Below are 19,382 nucleotides of genomic sequence, written 5' to 3' on the forward strand. Positions count from 1 at the left end.
GTAAAGTCATCCTATCAAAGTTGACTGCTCTCCAAGGATATTAAAATTCATGAAGAAAAAACACTGTACTCAAGTATGTGGTTATGATTGGTATTGTCCAGTTACACAGAGCCCCCAGAGTTAGTATCCCTATAATCTAGGGTTGGGCTGGTGTAAAGATTTTTAAAAACCGTTTGATATCAAGGTGGATCTGACCAGTATACATCATTTCACTACCGAGTGTTGACTCACCGCACTTGACTCAGTCGGCCCTGGAACACTAGAGAGCCCATGAATGAGGGTGCAGTGACTCCGGTCCACTCGGTGGCGGTGATGCACCTTGTAGCTGGTTTGCCAACCACCAATAAACACTAAATGAGGAGAAGAAGCAGAAGAAGAGTGCGAAGCAGTGCCACAGTTGGCAGGATGAATGGGTGATAAACTATGTTTTTATTTCTCACAGCATCCACCGAACTTTGTCGACTTTGAATCTGACACGATGCCATATTGGCGAAGTTTTCATTTTCTGTTAGACTAGCTCTGCCACGTCTCCTCTCACCGTCACACCAAAAAAACAAAACCATCATATTTTATAGTGAAGAGACACAACATGCACAACGCGCAGGTTCCTCCATCGCTCTGTTGAAATTTCATGCTGCCAATGTCGGCTTGGCTTCAAATTTCACATGTCAGACACCAGAGGCTCTGTTTGTCCTTTTATAAACAAACAATATACCATGTTAATCCTTCTGTCATATTTCTTATGACGAAAGCAATACAATTTGGATTTAGTGCCGGGATGTTGTCGGCACAAGTTGCTTTAATTTGTGAGAAGCTATCGTTATGACAAACACCATTTCAACCGGTTCACATAAAATCAAATCGGTTTCAGCTCCTACATATGTTAAGCCGAAAAACTCTTCTCAGCAAATGCAACACTTGGAGATGAGATTTTAAGGGTAAGACTGGTAAGACATCTGTCCAGTGTAGCATACTTCCCTGCCTCCGGGCAGCTCCTCTGCCACTCCCTTCATTACCCTGACGCTGATGCCGATTCTGATTGGAGTGATGTATATTTCAGATTTTTGATTTTAAACGTCAGAACACTGCAGAGAGAATATTTAACTATTTTCTTTGGCAGATTCTCTGCTCCTGTCGACCTGGTTATTATCAGACATGAAATAGGATTCACTGGATCCAGGCTTTGAGTTAGGCTTCTCGGCGCAGCGAGACAGTGAGGCGAGAAATCAATAACAGTTGATTATTAAGCCGAGTTTGCTACTGCAAAAAACATTATCAGGAGTTTGAGGTTCCTGGTAAAGTTCAAGAGATGAAACTTTTCATCCATTTTCAGCCATTTCTAGCAAACATTCTATCTTGTACTAGTACTCTGCAGTCCACCTACTCTTGACCCCAATCTCCCACATATCCACACAGGCAGTGGAAGTGGACATGTTCCCCCCTCCACAGTCTAACCCGCCACGCACCACTTTGACTTTTCCTCAGAGCATCTGACAATCGAACATTCTTTAAACTGACCTTGACCACAAGGTAAGAAAAAAGAAAAAGTAAATCGACGATGCGGGGGAGGGAGCCTCATAAGAAAACCTCCCACCCTAAAAATAGAAAAGGTGGCAATTAAGTGCCAATCTAATCATCCCGCTGGTAAACGAGCCCTGAAGATTCCGCCCTCATATCCCCCAGGCTACACCACTTCCTCATCATCGCCGGCTATCGGCTTAATTACGCCCCCGCCATCCCCAGATAAGAGAGTGATAGCCTTATCACCACGGCTCATTTCCAAATCCATGAAATTAATAAAGTCTACCTCCCGTCTCAGTTCTGGGGCCCAACTTATATTAAGTGTCACGTACGAGAACTCGGTTGAAGTAGTACTTTGTCTGCTCTTACAGTTGGCAAAGAAAAAACTACATGAAATCATGTGGCAGCAGATTTACAACAGTGAGGGAAAAGGTGTTTTTTTTATGTTTGAGGCAAATGATATCAGGGCTGTAGTTTTTCACCCTGATGAAGGTTATGTCTGTGTTAGTTTTACGATTCCTGTGGCTTCATTTATCACTCACACAGTGGCTGGATTTTCCATTTGGTCCAGTTAGCTACTTAATGTTCCTTAATTTTTACCTTGGGAAAACTGCTAAGTTGCCCAGTGTCATTTTGCTTCTGGAGTGAACTTTGCGCACATTACTTCATGTGTGTGAGATGACAATAGGCTGGAATACGAGGGCTTCCTGCAGACAGGTCCATAAAACTCCCAGCTTGTTATAACTGAAGGTGTCTTTATCTGCAGATCATCAATAAAGCTCTAATCAAATAAAGTGAAGCTGCCTGATCCACCTGGAGTCTATGAGTTCCCCAGCTCTCCATGTTGGCTGCTCTAATCAGTGGGGAGACAGCTGGTTCCACCACGCTGTTCCACCTGCCCGCTCCCCTGAGTCAAGGGCTGTGCTTCACCGACCGAATCCACTCCAAGTCTCTCTCCGCGGCACACTCCGGCATGACTGGCAGGGGTCTCACACATTGATTTCAGGAGAAGGGAAGGTTGGGCGGACCCGTCACCGCACCAACGCTGGCAGTGGAACGAGACGGGCTCCCACTAGGTTTGGGCCTGTCATTTATTTCTAAACGACGGCAGATGGTGGGCTTGGCGCTTGCACCATCCTCTCAGTCTCCCAAGGTGCACTTCTGTGATGGATGTGGCGAATGGGAGCGCTGCAGAGGAGGCTGAGGCACATCTGTGCCCGCCGATAACGGGGGGCAAAGTATGTCTGGGCTTTGTAGCCGCCGACTGGCTTTCACATATTACTCATTCCCACACAGACCTCTGGAGGACCCGCATCTTTCCGAGTTTATTTGCCTCTCACTTTCATAGCTTTGCTTTTCGCTGCTCTTATCAGCAGGACACTTTTCTGTTTACTATGCAGCTGGACTTTAATTTTGACATTGCTACCTGGATGGGAAATCTACATAAACTTTATTTTCCCATGACATATACCCCTTTTGAAAAATTGTTGTTGGTATGATTAATCATCACTGACCTATAGCAACTGTGGCTATCTTAAGGTCTTTTGAAAAAAATCTTTGCTTACTCAGAAACTTTCAGAGGAAGTTATAGTGATCTGGCCAATAACTTTTTCAATATTGTCATAGATAAAAAAAACTGAGCAATTCTTACATGTTAGTGCTTCAAGGCAGCACCTGATTGTTTCGACTCCCAGATTTTGTCTGCTGTTAGAATAAAAACAGTCCAGTACAATCAATCACTCAGGCTTTTGGTGAGTATTGAGTAATGTTTCTTTTTTACACATAAGTAGCGTCATTTGGGGAAATAATGTCGGAAGAGTAGGGTTGCAACTGATGAATACATTCCTCTCCAATTAATCTATCGAACCATTTCTTTATAAGTATAATTTTAAAAAGGGAGCATTTCAGTGTCCCAGAGCCTAAAGCGATGGTGATACATTTTGTCCAACAAGCCCTGCAAATATTCACTTTAGTATAATTTGAGACAAAAGATAGCAGAAAATTGAAAAGCTTAAACCAGACAATGTTTGGGACATTTGCACCAAAAATTACCTAAACCCGTTATCAATTTCCAAAACATTTGATGATTTATTTTCTGTCAGTGCAAAACTACAACAATGCTTTTGGTTGAGTTAGGGGTGCTCCTCTGTTTATTTCAGCATCCACTGAGTCTTTTATTGAAGCCGTTTACAAGCCCACACCCTCTGCGCCCACACACCATCTGACACAGTAGAACTAAAGACACATTAAACTGAGCAATCACCGTCTAACAACACCCTTGCAAAGGTCACGTCAGCTTCATCATCCTAATCATCGAACAACATCACTTTTCCGTGATTTAGGGTTTGCAGTAAAAGCATCATGACCCGCCCAGCCACGTCCCTGCCCATAAATGTATCCATGGCAACAGGGACGTTGGGCTGCCTGCGACGATGCATCTTTGGGATTCTCTGTGCGTCACTGCAGGGTGACAAGTCAGGCGTAAAGAGTCGATTTAGCTGCGGCGTTGGGGAGGCTCGCACATTAGCTGAAAGGAAATAGGAGCCAGCAAATACTTAGTGGGTGATTGGCTCCGCAATAACAGAACACCCCCTTTGGCAGCTCGTCAAGCGGTGCTATACGGATGCCATTACAAACACGGGGCCATTAGCAGCCACCGAGGCTTTGTGAGGCATGTCGCCGCCTCACGCCTTTAACCCCCCCAGGGCTGTTTCAAGATGTGTATGATCAGTTGTATACAATGTAACCTTACCTTGGATAGATGGAATTCTGTTTTTATCCAACGATAACTAAATCCAGCACCTAGAGAAAATGTCATGTTACAAGATAAGACATCCAGTGCAGATCCTCCAAAGGCCCAGATACATCAGTATCCCCCTTTGCAGAAAAAAGAGAAGCAATTTGGGTCAAAACATCGCACAGTGCGAGTACAGCGCGCCCCAGAGGATCAGACCCAGATCTAAGTCAGCAACAAAACCTGTTTGCCTTTATGAACTGACAGCTTCAGATTACTCTTGCAGGTTTCATATAGAGGTACAATATTGTTGTTCGTTTTTTTATGGTTATGCAGCATCTAATGCAGCTATTTAATGCGTTTTTTCGACAGATACACACGCGGGCACACACACACACACGCACGTCCTTAAAGATTCCCTTTGCTATGGGCAGCACCAGAGACTACTGCTGCATTTATAATGACTTCCTCACTGTAGGAAAATGTGTTTTGTGATTTTTATGCCTCATGCAGTGTTGGGGAACAGTATAAGACGCCAGAGCTGCACAGAAGAACTATTAATATTCAGCAAAAAAAAAGGCTAACCTTACCAGTGGTGCGATGAATATTTTATCACCATATGGCGCATTCATGTTTTCTCTATTTCTTTTTTATTGTGTCGTGAAAAGGCCTGTCAAATAATGTTAGGATATTTGGAAGCTTTGCAGTGAAACAAAACACAAACGACGATTTGTTTCTAAGCCTGCGGTCACATTACAGGTCAAAGTGGCCTGTTGATGCTGCTGGACAAACCAAATTATACATTTTTACTCTTAATAGTTCCACATATCACAGCTACTATATTTGTATTCAATTGACAAAATTCTCCTTGGGAATGGAAATAATAAGCAGCTGGTGTTCACAGATAAGCCTGCGAAAGAATCAGATAATAAGATAATTAGCGAGCCGCTAATGTGAGAGCACGTACCTGAAAGGGTTTTGTCGGATAGATCAGGAGCACAAAACCATGATCCATACTCATGACTCAACCATTTGACTTTTCCCGCCCACTAATCCACCTACGATCGTGTGAGTGACCGATCGTGATTTTATCTGGTGGTGATAACCCCGGGGGGTCACCGAACCCCACAAACCACCTGAGTTTAGATGAGGGATTTAGCAACAATTAAGGCTAAATCCAACACTACAAACTTTTAGTTTGAAAACGCATCTCTGCTGCTACACGTTTACGCCTGATGTCTACACTGTACCGCAGTTTCTGAGCGTCTCGGTCGGAAAAGTTTTGAAACACGGACCTTTTAGTTTGAAAACTCTACGGCAGTGTTGTAGTCTGGACGGGCACATTTGGAAATGATGACGCAGTCTCGCACATTCGCTTCATGATTGGTTCTTACCGGTCAGAAGTTTCTGAGCCTGTTTGATGGGTAACCCCCTTAAAGCGTACTGACACCCTTCAGTCATCACTGCGATCAATCAGTAACCTGAAAATATTTGGTTCTATGATTAAAAAATTTTAATTGAAGCTGAAAGCTTTTGTACTTAAAAATGTCATAGCAGAAACTCGCTTCTGTTGAAATGTGCAGATTGATTCAATTTTGCATCAATTCAGCATTACAGTGCTGTGGCTACACCTCTGACTCTCACACCTCTTCTTTTCTGTCATTCACCACATACTTTGACCATTCGGTGAAATTATGTTTCACCCCCACCAGTGAGGTCCCGTGCAGTGAAACCTCTGACAAAGCAAAAGGCCGGGGCTGCAAAATCTTCTGAGCCTACACGTCCCTTAAAATGCACGCATTCACACTAGAATACCACGATTGAGATGAAAGCAGCCGTCAAATGGTGTCCGTTGTGTAAAACGAGCTGCCCGCCGTGCCCAGGCCATCTGTATGCACTCCGGTAGTCTCCTCTACCACCCATGAGATGGTGCACAGACACCCCGGGAGGGGTTTTCTTTTTCTTTATTTTTTTTCTTTTAACAGTCCCGCAGGCACCCACACTGACTGGCATCTCATTAGGAGAGCAGAGCGGCGTGCTTGTGTGTTCGCCGCCAGACAGGCCGCGCCACGGGCTGCATGCTAATTGCAGAGGCGTAGCCAGCATGAGACGACCTTGTGTGGTAAAAGAGGAAGGGGGCAGAGAAGTGGTTTTGTTTAGCGTCTGGTGGGAAGGGGGCTCTCCTACTCAAGCTGCTTCTGTCCTGACCTTGGGCAGCAAAGTCACGGCCGCGTCTGACCACTCACTGGAGTTAAGATCATGAAGTTTCATTAAAGAAATGTGCGGCAAACACTGTGTTCAATGTACGCAGGGAGCGCGTTACCTCTCACACAGTTATATAACAGCTTGTAGTGAGTAAAGCCTCTTTGTGAGTGACATTATTCTGACATTAATTTGCTGCTCATCATAAGTTTACAACAATTTCAAAGCCCCGACTTGTTTTTCTCCACTTGACAACTCATTAGGTTCAAGGCGTCAAGCTGAAAGTCACATTCAAAACACATTCTGACGATAATTACACATCTTGGCTGCGGCATGTACACTTTCACCTTTTGTGACATTAATCTACAACATCTCAGCTGTGTTTCTGAGGTTTGGGTCTTCCCTGCACAGCTTTATAAACCCTGACTGTTGATGCATGTGATACACGAGGAGTGTTTAGTCTTTGGCTAGTAGATGTGGACACATCCTGCCGTGTGTATTTCAAACGCTGAATCCCGTCTGGCTCTATCTGTAATTTCATCATAATCTCTCCAGTCCGATAACACGACCTTTCGGCAGCACACTCAATCTCCCCACTCACATCTGACAGGTTTTCTCAAGCAGCCAAACTGTTACGTACTAGGATTCAATTCCGATCAATGACAAATGACGCAAAACACTCGGACGGAGAGGGAGATGGTGAGAGGACGGACGGAGGAGACTCTGGAGTGTGTGTTACTGTCCAAAAAGGTCAACTACAGCCGTTGTACGGCAGCTCCAGTAAAGCAATAAGCCGCCTGCAGGAGGAAACAGTGGTTTCGTATCTTCCTTACACTGGCAAAAATTTAATTTGGCTCCTGCAAAATAAAGAATATAAAGAATGTGAAGTGTGAGAGAGAGAGAGACGTAGATACAGAGAAAGGGAGAGTGAGCGACCAGGCGGCCTGTCTGTTTTAGTGCCATTAGTTCTTCCCTGCCACTCATTGATAAAGAGGCGCTGCCATCAGCCAAACCAGCCATCTCCTTCAGTCCTCATTAAAATGTCGTCATATTAAAAAATCATTTCAGGCCTTTGCTGATGAGCGTTTTATTGCCTTCATGAAAATCTTCTCGCACTGGAGTCAACGGGAGAGAGAAAACATTCACTGAGTAATGAAAATGGGGAGGGAGAGGGCTGAAGGGAAGAGAAAGGACGGAGGAGATAAGGGTGATTTGTTGCATACTTGGGAGTATGGTTTTGATTGTTAGACTAAGAACAATTCCTTCATTCAGCTGCCTTATGTAAACATCCTCTCTGTACAGTGATGCACAAAGCAGTGGCAAGAAGAAAGTGAGACTTAGTCCTTTGCAGTGACCCAAACATGATCGCAAACACTAGTTTAGCACTTCACCTCATGTTCCCGGGATCATATAATCTCTGTCTAATGCAGCATTTAACCATGTTATGTTATGTGGAGCTGTTGTGTATGTTCCTCAGTTGAGTACAAATAACTAATTTCAATAACATAACATAAACTGCACGCCTTAGCTTCTACGTAAAACATTTTCATGTACACATGACATTTTATCAAACATTTTAGTTTTATTCATTCTTTGCAGAGTAAGTAACATCAGTGCCACTGTAAATGCAAATGTGCTGGTGTTAGCCAAAAGGCCCATTTTCACCACTTGTCCCCTGGGCAGATGTTAAACCTTCCACTAAAACTACAACAGTAAAACTAGAATGTCTCTCAGTAGAGCTCATACCTCCACCAAGGCCCAACGGTCCCCTCAAATCCAACCAAGCTGCAACCAAATGGCACACAAGATGCATTCATGATTCCCTGGGAAATATGTGAAAAAGTCAAAAGAAAACCAAAACACACGCCATTTTAAAGAAAGTGATTAAAAAAAACCTGCATCTGCCCCTTAGTGCGGACGCGCGATTAAATTTAAGGGGCTCTTTCATGGCCCACGTCCCATCCTTCCAAGTTTCATGGAAATTCACTCAGTAGTTTATGCATAATCCTGCTGAAAAAACATACCAGCCAACAAACAAACAGACAGACGGGGGTGAAATCATAACATACATCTTGGCCGAAGTTACAACAAACAAGATGTAAAATCTTAACGGGGAAGCAGGAGAAACATGAAGCAGATGAGGAGGAGGAGGATAAAACGCTAAAAACAGCACTGCAACCTACGTACATGCATAGTGGGAAATGTTTTTCTTTAAAACAGTTTGAACATAAAATTACATAACTTTTCAGAGGACACTTCACGAAACCATCACACAGTTAAACTTCCTTTAAAAGCACAAAACCACATGACACATTTGCGCCTCTTAATTTTATGAGACTAATAATTATGAAGCATCCACAAACCATAATATTCGGTCTCTATTTCTAGCTTGTGCACAAAAGGGCTTGTTTGTTAAGTTGTTAAATATCCAGTATATATTTTCCAGAAAGGCACTGGGCCATTTAAGTGGTTTTATTTATACATCTTCTTTATTGGACTTGTTTTTCCATTGAAGTTCGGTGCAGTTTAATTTTGCACACGAGCGTTGAAGCTCTTTAAAAAAAAAAGTGAAAACTTGTCTTAGTTACACCAATGCAACACTTTCCAGTAAGCCATAATGGCTCTGTCCAATTAACAGTTCCTGCTGCTGCTGCAAACACTGCTAACAACACTCTCAGTAAAGGGTATCTTTAAAAGTAGTGCAACAAATTAGCCGGAAAACCAAACATCCGTTGTGGTTAGAAAACACCTTTCACCTTTTGCAGGTCAGTCAGATGTTCCACCCCGAACAGGGACTCCGGAGTTAATCTTCTGCTCACTTACTAAACACCTCCATGAGCATTTTTTCTATCGCAGAGAGACGTGAAATGGAAAAAAGCAATCTTCTAATACCCCTGCAGTGGGGAAACGGCAGCAGAAGAAACTCCGAGGCGTATCAGGTGCGGCATAAAGGTTACCGGAGAGGGAATTTCGCACATGCGCCCTTCAGCAATAGCATAATGAAAATCCTGTGGTCTTTTAATGCCGTCAGGACCTGCAGCCACTTTATGTGGTTACGTATGATGCTCAATACGGCCTGCGAAGCCTGAGTTTGCTGTTGGAGAAGCCGGTTGTCTAATGAAGGTCCTTGAAACATCAATGGCACAATAAAGGATTCAGTATAAATGGACACAGTCTTGTATATATTCACCCTCGTGGATTTATTGATCAGGGAAGCACTTTTGCTCTTATTGTTTGGACTCATATTCTCTGCTTTTCACGGTTTCCATTTTGCTTAATTGTTGCTAAAATAATACAAATCCAGGCAACGTCAGCAGCAGCAGCAGCAGCACATGTACATCTGCCGTGAAGGCTGAACTGAACAAAATGATGGGTGATGCTGCACATCGCTCCCATGATGTAAATTTAATGCTGCCATATGCTGATGTTTTCAGGCACCAGTGCTGATTAAAACGATTTGGGTTTTTTATCTGATGAAGAAGTAAAAGTTGTGCGCCATTTGTCATGTGGCGGCGAAGCTATCCGTCTCACCCCGATAATCAAATATCTGCTCAAAGTGGAGCAAAAAAAAAACAGACAAAAAACAAGCACACTAGCAGAGTGTAGATCTTGTGCTCTTTCCCTGAGCTGTGTGTTTTGTTTATGAGATATTTTTCTTGTGAACAGAAAGCTGAGTGCACTCGGATCAATCTATTACTGCAGGAAACCTTGAATTATGAGAGGGAATTAAGCTACACACAGAGAGAGAAACAACAAACAGTGTACACAAACACACGGTTCGTATGGGTATGTTAATGTCCCAGCAGAATACACACATAACTACTTGATTGGCCTCAAGGGACGTAAAATATCTACGCTTTAATTTCAGATAGAAAGTGAGCATATCCTGTTACAAGCCATTACAAGAATTTAATGCCAGGCGCCGTGTTTGTTATGCTCCCGTTTCACATGCTCACTGCTCAGGATTTAGTCGTGTTTGAGATGAGATGAAGAGATTTCCGCGATTTGGGTTGCAGCTCTTGTCTTGCAGAATTTATTCATGTAATTAAAAACTACGCAGTTGAAAATAACTTCAGTGCTTGTTTCTCCTCTCCTCTGCTGAGGCTGATTCAGAAGTCACAGTTTAAAAAGTTTGAGACATAGAGTGGATGTAACTAATTGCTTCTCCTCTCTGGGACTGTGGTGTAATACTCTTTCCTTTTTTTATTTATTTTTTTTCCGGATGTGCACTCCACTGTGGCTGCTGGACTGAAACATTCGTTTCTTGCCCTGGCTCTGGGCTCATGTTCGCACTCTTGCCAGTCAAAGAGTTGCTGCCGGCTTTTTTTGTTTTGTTTAGTGTGAGTGTGGGGTTTTTTTTTTAATACAAACTGAACATGCCAAAAACAATGTTAGGTCATTACTCATCCTGCAGCTTACTGAGACAGAAATAGAAAGTGTGCTGAGATGTGCCAGTCAAGAGAAGCCAGGGGTGGAGAGTAAGTGTACTTCATCAAAAGTAAAAGTACCAGAAACAAAATATAACAACACGCAGTCAGATGTTCAGCATTTGAAATATTCTAAACCCCAGACATTTGTGACAAAGCCTTCAAGCAGCTGCAGAGATTACAACGGGAGAGAAGAATGAACTTGTGTATTATGTAGCCATAAATTTAATGTGGTCGTCGGAAAATAATCGGAAAGAAAGATTTATCGTTAGACGATAAAGGTCGCCTAACCTTAGTACGTGTTTTATTCCAAACTACAATGTCTCCATAAACCACAACCCGAAAATAAAAAGTCAGGACAATGTGGAAGTGCCTAAAACCTGTATTCTTTCAAATGACCAGCAGAGGGCGACTCCACTGGTTGCAAAAATATGTTTGCCTCTATAGAAGTCTATATGAAAATGACTTCTCACTTGATTTATAACTGCGTTTATGGTCTCAATCTCTAGTTTCAAGTCTTCCTCAATACAGCGTGATGTTCATTTAGTAAATTATGGTCCCATTTAGAGCAAAATAGACAATAAAGTACTGTATGCTTTACCGTCCAGTGGATGTAGGTTTACACATTACACATTTACATAGCTACAATACTCGTGTAGATGTACTTGAGCATATTTCAGATAAATGTGCCTCAGACGACATCACCCAGTAGAGCAGCATTTTTCTAAAAGTGAATCTGGCCTGTAGCTTGCTGCAACCATGTGTTTTGTGTGTAGTATGGGCCGATAAATACTGCTTTCGATGGGGGATGATGTTCACGTGTGACATCCTCATTTCATATTCTCGCCAGTTGGGCTTGCCTCAGTTTTGAGGTGTAATATAGACCTGCCAAATCAGCGGCAGCCCCATTACTCATCCCCCTCTGCGCTGTCTCCTGGCTTGTGCTCCAGCGCTAATGCAGATTACAGGGATATATGAGGGCTATTTTGTTCGCTGCAGGGTGGAAACGATCACAGGCAACCCCATCCCTCTCTAATGCACGGCTCTACATCTGTTCTCCCCCCCCCCACGAAAGCCTATCTGGAGATCCATCAGAGCCGGGGGGGCCCTTATCAGATCTGCGGCTGCTACATCTATTACATCAATTATAGATGCTATGTGTAAAAAAATTGGGTCACTCTATCAACAAGTACAGTCGATCCTCAGAGACATTGTTTGGTTAAGTGATTAGTGGGTTGACTCTTGATAGTTTGTGCACGTTTTTTAAGTGTTACATGGTCTGTTTATGATACATGAGTGTAGACACCAGGGCCTCCAGTGAAGGAAAATAAATCCTAACTAATAATGGTTATGCAGTAGTGATTAGGAGGCTCAAAATTTCTTTGTGAACAAAACAGTATCTAGTAAGTAGGCAATTAATCACACTTTTTTTGTAATCTTTCAAATCATTGGCGGCCTGCATTTGTGGTATTTTTGCAGGTGTAAATCTTCATAATCGATATATCTATTTTTTTCCCCCCGGCTACAAGACAATCCAAGGTGATAAATGAGCCGAGCCGCATTATTCGTAGACGGAAAAAATCACTCACAAATTAAATTCATTTCCAACTCGCTCCCTGACAGAGAACACAGACGTATTAGTGAAATTTCTATCTGTTCTGAGACCCGGACACGTCCAAAACCGCACGTTTAATCTTTATGCAAGTCTCTGCTCATCTGCGGGGTAAATAGACCATTCATCATATTACTAGTCTTTTACAGCTCGACTGTTTGACTGATCTGTCTCTCAAACAGCACCTCGCCCTGGCAGCCCAATCAGTCATTTTTCAATGAAGATGTCACAGCCCATTGTGTGGAGCGTTATTCCAAACAGTTTTCAGACCCTTTTAGATGGTAAATCAAAGGCTAAACTCTTTTTTTGGTGGGGGGGATCCTCTCCCAAACATGTGTAACCACAGTGTTTTCACAGGCTCTATATGTGGAGTATTATATCCATGTACTTCAAGGCTTAAATGCTGAACTGTCAGCAGTTTTCGGCTGAACGGATATATTAGCAGGTGCAGGAACGTGTGGGTGGACTCACAGTCAACTTTATGTTAATCGCACAAGTCATCAAGAAGAAGTAGCTGCTGCTCAACAAGGGACGTAATGGGTTTGTGGTTAACGGCTGTTTGAAGCCGCAGGTTGTGGGTGTGTCTGTGAAACCAACTCCACCAAGACGCCAGACTCCCTTCAGAAAGACGAGAGATTGACAGAAACTACAAACGCCACTCAGAAACGTCTCCCAGGCTCCGCTTGTTATCGGAGGTGCTCGTCAAACGAGAGATAATGACCCTCGATTCAGTAATGAAGCCGCGAGATTGACTCATTGAACTCAGCAAACAGCCGCAGCGGAGTAACAAGGATTCCACTCCTCTTATTCTTACACCTCACGTCTTCTCTCTCTTGTCTTTTGTGTTTGTCGCAGGATCCGTCAGGAGTTGGTGCAGAGACCTGCGACACCGGCGACACGAACACTTGACGTCCACTTTCAACTGACACGAGGGATTTCTTTCAGATAACAGCGTGTAGACAAAAGGCATGAACATCACTCATCGAACTTCCCTCTTTCTGGCATTTTTCTCCTTTAACAAGACTTCGCTCTCCTCTGACTGCAGGAATTTGCAGTTAAGAGTTTATATACCAATTAAAACTGTAATAAGTGATAAGATACGCCGCAGTAATGGAAGATGTATTCAAATCTTTCAGTCAAGTAAAAGTAGCTTTTTGCTGAATTTAGAAATACCCTGTCCTACTTTCAAAACCAATCAAGTATTAATTACTTAATCTTAACTAGAAGTACAATCATTTTATCAGCTACATTTATAGAAAGTATCACAAGTCCGTTATCCTTTTTAGATATATTAGTAGTAGTACGAATTGATGTAAGCAGCATTTTTAATATTGTAGCTGTTTCATATGCGGCTGGGTTCATATCATTTCATGTGATGATCATAAGTTTTACATCTAAAAATGTTTAATGGAAGAAAAGTACAACTTCCCAGTGGTGGAAGTATTTCGATCTTTTACTTGAGTAAAAGTAGCAATACACTGCAACAACAACAAAAAATACTCCAGAACAATTATCCAGAACCTCTCTCTATATAAATGTATCTTTCTGACTTATGTGTAGCGATTAACTGCTGATCTTGGTTAATTTAAATTACTTTCTATACAGGGTAGTGTCATAATTCTTTACTTAAGTATAAGTAGAAACACCTCACTCCAATAGTCTCTTAATAAAGTTCTACATTGAAAAGTAAAAATACATATTATCAGCAAACCCAAAAGCATTATCAATGCAAAACAATTGTCTCTGTGATACATTATTATTTACTTACTCTCATAGTATTACTGATACATTCTCATGTGTAATAAGCTTTTTAATGTTGTAGCTGGCTGAGGGTGAAGCAAACTTGAGCTACTTGCTACTTTTCAGTTCATAATAATTCATCGTATTTCAGAGATTATCATTCAATTATGTATGCAAAAATTTTAATCTGCATACAGAGGAGTAATTACAGCTCCAAAATAAATGTAGTGAAGGCAAAAATGTCCACATTTGTCCTTGAAATGCGGTGCGACAGAAGAACAAAGTGACGTAACATTGAACTGGTGAAGCAAAGTCCAACGACCTCAAGACTGCGCTGAAGTCTGAAGTCTTGCCCGTTAACGATTTGGTGTCATAATCTGGTTCTTTAATTGACCATGAATAGAATACACATCACACAATTCATCTGAATTCTAGCGTGTAGGTTAATTTACAGGCTGTTTAGTATATATACCTATACGTAATGATCTGTTTTATCCAGCCGCAACCTCTCCACTCATGAGACTGAGCGTTTTAGAAACTCAGCCTTTTTTCAGTCTCATTAGCTAAATTAAATGTAATCTGTTACCTCACTGCTCACGCCTCATCTCACGAAGCCGAGCAGGATCGGCGAGGATCTGCAGGTCCATTCTTTGGCGTGTCAGCCCCTCCTCCTCCTCCTCCTCCTCTACCTCCCCACCTTCGGTGCACCACAGTTGCATTATTAAACTTGTATAAGATCATTAGCATACAAAGCAGGAAACCTACCGCGGTGGAGTCATACATATTTATCTCGACGTGCCTGACTTGTGCGTGCATGCACTCCCACTGTAACCCCTTTCGCACACCGGCGTTAACTGGCTTTGTCCTGTGGGAGGGCTGCGAATAGAGACTATGAAGTGGATATTAGCAGGAGCACGTCTAGTTTTTTAATTTTTTTATTTGAAGGCATAGGGATTTATTTGTATAGCATCTGAAATAACACGACCTTGCATGTGCTTTCAATTGCACATTAAAAAAGTGCAGCTGCCTGTAAGACGAGAGAAAATATGTGGATTTGGAAGCAGAGCAGATGGAGCTCGGTTAGGTTCATCGGAGCAGTTTGCTTCAAGCATATCAAACATAGTTTACACACAGATGAATTTCATTCTTGTAATGCCTGCAATAAATATTCATCTGCTGCACAGAAGCTCATAATCAAACAGAGTTAGTCAAACAGAGAGCGTGCTTTTGTCAATACTTGGTTCACCTGTGGGTTACCTCTGCCTCTTCCATGACCTTGAAATCAGCTCCTTTTTTCTCTCCACTATTTCCCTTGTTCCCTCCTTTTCCAATATCCACTTTCACTCCTCAGCCGTGCTATATCCCCTCCTCCCTGCCCACATGGGGCTCTCTCTCTACACTTTCCTCCTTTTCCTCCTCAACCTTCTGGCTGAGAGCACAACCCTCTCCTTTTCTTTTTTCTTTTTTTTTTCCGGCAACGTGGGCTCCTCTGCTGATGTTCCTTCCTCCTTCCACCCTCTCTGTCCTCCCTCTCCTGTGAGATTGCTGTTGTGTCTTATGGCTTTTTATTCCTACGTGATGGTCGATGGGTTCATGTAGGAGTAGAAGCCACTAAACACGCGGTGAGTGCTCGACGCGCCGGCCCAAGCGCACGCAGTCAGCTTCCTGTGGACGTGACAACCGCCATGTTCGCATCAATGTCCTTCTCATTATCAACAATATACACCGAGGAAAAACAAAACAGTATAGGCCAGGGTAATCACTGCAGGGAGGTTATTGTTTCGCATAATCGTTTAGATTTTAGATTTTTTAAATGACTATTTACTATACTTGATCGAAATTCAAGCAGAATGTACACGACATCAGGGCAACTCAATCAGACTGATTCTTTTGTTATGAACAGACCGACTTTTTCCCACCTGCATGCTGGTTGCACGTGCCCTGGATTTTCACTTCCTCTGCCCCGGGGTCGTTTCACAAATCTGGAGCTTGGAAAGTCCTCAAAAATTGAGATCAGGAGGAAAAGGATGCCGTAAATGAAGTGAAACAACTCACAGAGGTAGGTCATCGGTGCTGTTAAAATATACGTGCGCAATATGTGAGAACATAAAGTGTACATGGAAACCTCAATACTCAACCCTTATTTGAACCAAGCTAAGTGTCCAGAGTCGAGCTAGCAGCTCTGTGAGGCTGATCACTCTTGAGTTACCTTCCGACATTGCGATCTTTTAAGTAGTGATGCTAAGTTGGAGACAGAGTACGTGTTTTGCACTGTGCAGTGATGGATTCCTACTTTTTTTTTTTCGTTCATTCAGCATTTTACATGTGAAAAATTTAATTATTCACTCGGTTTTTGTAGATTCATTTTACATATGCTCTTTGTAAGTCCTCTCTCCCCTTTTAAATCTTTTAGCACCTGCCTGGAGACTGTTACTCAGCTCAGTGCAAACCCCTTAAATTCCTGCCCGCTCACAAATGAGATCCAGGACATTTTGGCCAGCTCAAAATGGCTAATAATGGTATTTATGAGCACTGCCTCACCGCCCGAGACGAAACTTAGTCAGCCAATTAAGAGAGAAATTCAAATCATCCTCTTCCCGTTGGGTCCAGACGAGAGCCGGAGGTTTTTGGGTTTAAATTTCAACATTCTGTTTGTATTTTCTGTCAAATAAGCCGATTACTCTTTCTCCTCCTCCTGACGCCCAAACGGGCTGTTGTCAATAACCAAAACCTGAAGGAGTAATCTGTGGCTATTACAAGAATTTCACACACGCTTGCAATTGTGTGACATTACTTTTCTCCGCCAGTATGAGCTGGATAATTATTCAAGATGAAATTGCAACAGATAAGCTCTGCTGAGGTTTAATGGTTTATTCAAGACGGTAAGTTGTTATGATCTAATATTCAGTGGGTGGGACGGAAACTTTCTTTTGCTTGCATTATCAGTTTAATTTATTTTTCAGCTTCCCACTCCTACATCGTTTTTTCCCCCCCACTTCTTCGTGGAGAAATGAGGAGGTCTGAGAGAATAGTAGAGCAGGGGAGACATATTAGCGGAGGCTGAGAGAGAATTCGATTCTGGACCAGCGGGAGTCCATGGGAATTTAAAGGTGCGTATCAACCATCATGGTTTCTGTGGGAAAGAGCCTGCATTATTTAAAACAGCACTGGCATATGAAGCAGGAACCAGTTTTCGAGTAGATTGCTGCACATCCTCTGCTTTTCGCCTGAGGGTGTGTACGCCTTTTCCCGCATTCCCCGGTTATGATCCGACTGCGCTGTAGACCTCACATTTCCAAAATGTCAAAATGTTCAGTGAAATAAGACGACACATTTCACTCTGACAGCTGTGAAATTTTTTTTTTAAATCATTAAATGGCTTTCATGTGTCTTGCGGTTATATGATCAATTACAGAGGTTGCGTATTCCTCAAATTCAGGTGGAAACATGAAAATCATGAACTTGAGTAATGGGATTCTCGTCTGACAGCTGCAATGATGTGGTGTGATTGTGTACAGTGGGTTTAATGTACGAGTGTTGTGCTACTGTATCTGTCCCCCCTCAGGACACACTTTGATTTTCCTGTAATAAATAATGCTCTTTTGTTTCTATGCTTCATTTGTTCCCTGTTGTAACATCATTGCTGCTCAATAAATTATGAATCACGCCTGTTCAACCTGCTGCATATCTCCTGTTTCATTTGACTGTCAGACTCTTTTTTTGTTGTTGTTGTTCTTCAAATGCCACACAAGTACGCAGCCCAAATGTACTCACAAGCACCCATACGCAGGCGCTCGCGCACACACACACACACACACACACACACACACACACACACGGTCCAGTTTCCAATTTTACAAGAGGTCTTTTCTTGTAAGTCGGGTTATTTTACTAAAATCTCTCACTGGATTTGATACATATTGATGTTAAAGTCGACACTGGTTTAAAGTATGTGCATGGCACGAAGTTGAATAAGCAATACAAACATATATATGGCTGCAGAAACAAGTTTAATTATTAGTAACAGCAAATATTAACTGAATAAAGTCTTCAGTACATAGTAATTGGTTTATAAATGAGTCAATAATAAACACAAATTGCTGTAAACCTTAATAAGAACCCAATTAAAACTGTATCATTGGACTTATTTTTGCTGGAATTGTTCATTTGTTCATGTGTAAATCTGCTATAAGCCACCAAATTGGTGTGCATAACGCCACAATTTGCAGACTGATTCATTGGAAAGAAAGATATCATTCTTGCGGCACCGTGTTATCCCACAAAGTCGCCTGACAGCAGGCGAGCTGAGGGATTGTTTAGGGGAAAGTCTGATGCAGAGGATGCGTCGCTGTGGCTCAGCGTGTCTTTTACTTTCTTTTCTAAGAGATTTTGGGCAGCAAAGCTTGCCTACACACACCAGCTGGCTGTTGTCTGGGGGAATCGCCTCATCCATCGTTCTATCCATCTTTCTTTCTGATGAAATCAGAGGAAATCCACAAGCAGCCCAAGGCAGACCACACATCCTTTTTTTCTTCTCCTTTTTCTTCTCCTTCTTCTTCTTCTTCTCTATTCAATAATTCTCAGTGATAGGCCTCTCCTTTGAGCACTGGCACCACTCCTCAGTCCAATTAGTGGAAAGCAAAGAGGCCCCCTTGTTTGTCGGCACGCAAGCAGTAATTGGATAATCCCTGAAATTTGGGCGAGTGCACAAAAGGGAATCTGTAATTAAACCAGAAAGTCTGTCAAATATTGACACAGATGAGTCCTGCACAGTGTAGATACGCAGAGGATGCGTTGACGTTATTGTGCAGGTTTTGAAAATCTCACAGAGGTTTATGCACAAGAGCAAAATATGACATATTTGGCATAAGGCTTAGCCTCCAGAATAAGAGATGAAAAGTCAAATCCATTCTAATATTAACAGGAAATGTGTTTTGCATAAACCCTTTGTTTGGTTAGCTTTAAATCCACGTTTAACTTGTCGCCCCATATTCGTGCACATCTCCAGGTGAAGGGAGCTCTGAGACAGACGGTTTAAGATAAATTATTATCTCAAGTAACAAGACAAAATTTACAGCCGGCAGTCCTCTGAGACTGTAAATGTCCGACTGGACCAACCAACCGACCAACATTCGGTTGTGGTGAT

General features: G+C 42.4%; 2 long non-coding RNA genes across 2 annotated transcripts in view; both read left to right on the top strand.

The window, feature by feature from the left end:
* Positions 1–13,460, top strand: part of LOC118291772 — a 31,216-nt gene extending 17,756 nt beyond the window's left edge. Inside the window, exon 3 of the long non-coding RNA XR_004786747.2 lies at positions 13,352–13,460. This is a non-coding gene — a long non-coding RNA (uncharacterized LOC118291772). The remainder of the gene's footprint in view (positions 1–13,351) is intronic.
* Positions 13,461–13,468: 8 nt separating this feature from the next.
* On the top strand, positions 13,469–17,912 carry LOC118291767. The gene is made up of 2 exons (XR_004786745.2): positions 13,469–16,295; positions 17,200–17,912. It is a non-coding gene; the product is annotated as an uncharacterized LOC118291767 (long non-coding RNA).
* The last annotated feature ends 1,470 nt before the right edge of the window (positions 17,913–19,382 follow it).

This window comes from Scophthalmus maximus, chromosome 12 (assembly GCF_022379125.1).
Source record: "Scophthalmus maximus strain ysfricsl-2021 chromosome 12, ASM2237912v1, whole genome shotgun sequence".
NCBI classification, from domain to species: Eukaryota; Metazoa; Chordata; class Actinopteri; order Pleuronectiformes; family Scophthalmidae; genus Scophthalmus; species Scophthalmus maximus.